A 4058-nucleotide genomic window follows, 5' to 3' on the forward strand; every position below is an offset into this window, starting at 1 on the left:
CTGTCTGTCTGTCTGTCTGTCTGTCTGTCTGTCTGTCTGTCTGTCTATCTAGGTAGTCTTTTTTAGTAACTGCACATCCAAAGACACACACACTATTTATTCCCATAACACCTCCCCCTCGTTCTATCATTCTCTCTCCCTCTCCCGTCTCTCTCTCTCATTCTCACTCTGTCTCATCCAGTCTCTGTCTTTTGCTCTCTACTTTCTCCTTGTCTCACTCTCTCTTTCAGTCTTTCTCTCTTCCTCTCTCTGTCTAACTCTCAGTCTCGGTTTCTTGCTCTCTCCCTCTCTCTCTCTCTCTCATTCTGTCTCTGTCTCTGTCCCTGTCTCTTCCGTGCTCTCTCTCTCTCTCTCTCTCTCTCTCTCTCTCTCTCTCTCTCTCTCTCTCTCTCTCTCTCTCTTTATCTACCTACAAGTCAGTCTGTCTGACTGCCTGTCTGTCTTATATCTGTCTGTCTGCCTATCTGTGTATCTATCTAGCTATCTTTATTTCCCATTATAAACGCTCAAGGATAGCAATACCTCACAGCTGCACAGTATATAGCATTTACAGTTTTTCCCAGTCGCTTTGGTACATTACTCAGATCAGAATTGAAATTTGCAAAACAGTAAGTGCATTTCTCCAAACAATTCATACAAATAGCAAAACACCATGGATTTCATGTAAAAGCAAGTCTCTTGCTCAAAATGCTTAGTTATTTTCTCAAAAGTAAATATCTATGTCAATGAACATCTCAGTGCCATCAAAATGACAAGTCCTTGTGTCATTGTGTACGGATAAGACAGTCAAATTGCTTAGTCATGTTGTCAATATAACAGTGTACTCTGGAGGGATGTTCTGATGTAAACCATGGCTAAAGTTTTGAAGACAATTATTGTAAATTGTAAGTTACACCTTAGTGTATGTGGGAGATTGATTGCACGAGACTGGACAAGATTCACATTTACGCTTTGACTGTTTGTACTGTAATTTGTTGACAGACCATGTCATTGCTAGAAATGTGAACATAGGAAAATCTACTTAGGGTGAACTGTACATGCATGGCTGTAGGAATTACAGTGCAATCATCCTACACCTCCTGACGTTCCTGTCTGTTGGGCCACAAATTCTCAGACAATGTAACAATGTGTTTTGCTCCAGCTATATATATACTTGCCAGTTCATGGTTCAGGAGATGCACCTTTGAGCTATTCCGGTAAACTGGTTGATCTTTGGTTGATCTAACACTTCACACATTTCCCTTCTTTAGAGAAAGTCAAGATTTAGAAAAAAAGTCTAATGGAAATGTATAGAAATATGTTCAAAACTTGTTCAAAGAAAATGAGAAACTGCTTTTTTGATGTGCACAAACAACACAATGATGTGAAGATTGAACAAGTAGTTTTGAGAATTTCAATTCTGATCCGAGAAACGTACCAAAGCGACTGAGAGAAAATGTAATTACACCTACACCTACAGAAAAATGTGCTACACTTCCAACAATAATGTCAGGTTACAAAATGATAAATTGTCCTTTATATGCCCTGTGGTTACTCAAAGTGAAAATGCATTTCAGTGGGGTTTCAGTGCTCTTGGACAAGAGAGGAGAGGGGAGTGATAAAAAAGTGGGATCTATTCCAGGTAGTAAAATATTTGAATTGCATAACATTTACACGAAACAACCTACTTTTTTGGACATGCTCAAACAGATAATATTTATTTACTATGCAAAACATTTACGGCTATGTTGAATCCTTGCAGATAATAAGTCAATTTTGTCGATTATTTTTTTACAGGAATCCTAGAAGGCATTCTTGATCTGGTCGTCGTCTGTTCGTGTTGGGCGACATAACATTGAGGCTGTTTTGACAGAGGTCAGACTCATAGACACATCATCTCCCAGAGTAGGAGGGGCGTGCAGAGCTGAGATGCTGCATTATGCATCGCTTTCCCACGAAACCTTAGTGTATCACCACACCACCGAACCTCGGTGCCTAGGAGAACAACCGTAAAAAAGTGCTTAGATGATACAGAAACAATATGTGAAATAATTAAACGGAGCACGAACGGAGCACCAACCATCACTTTTCAAATTAATGCTTTTTTCAACTCGGTTAGAAAATGAGTGCACGTTTATGTTCATGATAAAAAAAAAAAAATAGGTTGCTGATCGTTGTTGCCATAACGGATATATCGGCTCTGCTCCGCGCTCTGCTTTCCGAGCAGATGATCCAAGGTTCAGGTACGGAACGATTACGCGCCATCAACGAGATTATATGCAATACCTCCCGGATGACAATATAATCTACGTTTTAGCAGTTGGATGGATAACCTTGTGACCTTACTCACCTACATTTTGCAGGAGAAGACCAACAGAAGAGCTCTTCTTAAAATTGCCATGCACCTAACAAGGATTAGTTTACTTCTGCTCTTAACCGGAATCGCCAAAGGTAATTTAAATAGCCCTGCACTATTTTAGGTAACTTTCGTGTGTGCTTGCTTTGACTAGACTATTAACGACATTAATCGATTTGATAGTTGGTTCATATTAAATAATTGTAAGCCTATCTAAACTATTTTGTTTTGGGGGTCAAGCGTCTGGAAATAAAGTGGCCAATTAAATTCGGATGACTTTTAAAATTGTAATGTTTCAATGTTATAATTGAAATCAACGCACTTCAATCTCATCCTATGCAATTTATCTCTAAGGTTGGGATTGCGGCGCTGGGTGCAACACTGAGAACGGGTTGTGTGTGAAACCAGGAGAGTGCAGGTAGGCTAGAGATGGCGATATCTGTGCAGAAAGATCGGATCACTAAAACTGAAACTTCCATCCGATAAACCACTTGATTATCCTTCTAGGGATTGATTCACCAGGGCTATACTATATTGTCATTAAATTGTAGTAACATTGATTTTACATGTGGCATCACATTATACATACAAACATTTAGTAGCCTTTAGTATAACAAAAAAACTGATTTAGAATTCAGGTCGTCGTGGTGGCAGAAAATATAGTAGGTCTGGTCATGGACAATTGTCCATTGTGTCGATGAAACCACTCATCCGACCTCCTCCATTACCATAATAACCTCAGATCAAATTAGTCTACATTAAAAAGAGAGGAGATATTCAACATAATAATAAAAATTGAATAACTAAGTTATAAAAACTGTACTCCTGAGACCTCCAGTAGATAAGTTACAGAGTGGTTATATTTAGGTGAACTCTCTGTCTCTGTGGACCAGGTGCAAGCCAGGCTGGTCCGGGAGGACATGCGACCAGTGCATCCCCTTCCCTGGCTGTCTGCACGGTGCATGTGAGAAGGCATGGCAGTGTGTCTGTGAAGAGGGCTGGGGGGGCAGCCACTGTGACCAAAGTGGGTGCAATCCCTCCCCCCTCCCAAACCATCACCATCAAAATATATGCAGAGCAGTCTAGGCTGATCAGATCATGTTTGTGGTTTGTAACAGATCTGGTGTTATATTGTTTTTATTCCTCAAATTTCTTGTCTGGGATTATTCTTAAATTGTATGACTGGAGACGAAGAACAATGTAAAATGTATCCCAGAGAAGGAATATGATATACACTTTTACTTACTAAATACAATGAATAATACTAAGAATAATTCACTTAATAGTAAGTAATTGAAGAGCTTATTGTTTTTGCACTCCTTATGGAATCCTTGAAGCTGTTGAAAATAGCAAGCTATTATCAGACATATGCACAGGCGATAAATACAGTGAGTGTAAAAAGAAAGAGATCCTGTCTGCTCCAGGCTCTGTCTGCTCTGCTTATCTCTATTTGTATATTGATATAAATATACTGCTGTCTCTGTATAGAGGCAAGAGGTGAAGTGTTGGAGAGAGAGAGAGAGAGAGAGAGAGAGAGAGAGAGAGAGAGAGAGAGAGAGAGAGAGAGAGAGAGAGAGAGAGAGAGAGTGAGAGAGAGAGAGTGAAAGAGAGAGGGAGAGAGAGAGAGAGAGAGAGAGAGAGAGAGAGCGTGAAAGAGAGAGGGAGAGAGAGAGAGAGAGAGAGAGTGAGACAGGGACTGAGTCAGAGACAGAATGAGAGAGAG

The 4058-nt window shown here is 40.0% G+C and overlaps 1 long non-coding RNA gene across 1 annotated transcript; it reads left to right on the top strand.

Annotated features, from left to right (window-relative positions):
- The first annotated feature begins 1873 nt into the window (after window positions 1–1873).
- LOC132457496 (uncharacterized) lies at window positions 1874–3827 on the top strand. The gene is made up of 4 exons (XR_009525686.1): window positions 1874–2222; window positions 2343–2430; window positions 2690–2753; window positions 3229–3827. It is a non-coding gene; the product is annotated as an uncharacterized LOC132457496 (long non-coding RNA).
- The last annotated feature ends 231 nt before the right edge of the window (window positions 3828–4058 follow it).

This window comes from Gadus macrocephalus, chromosome 5 (assembly GCF_031168955.1).
Source record: "Gadus macrocephalus chromosome 5, ASM3116895v1".
NCBI classification, from domain to species: domain Eukaryota; kingdom Metazoa; phylum Chordata; class Actinopteri; order Gadiformes; family Gadidae; genus Gadus; species Gadus macrocephalus.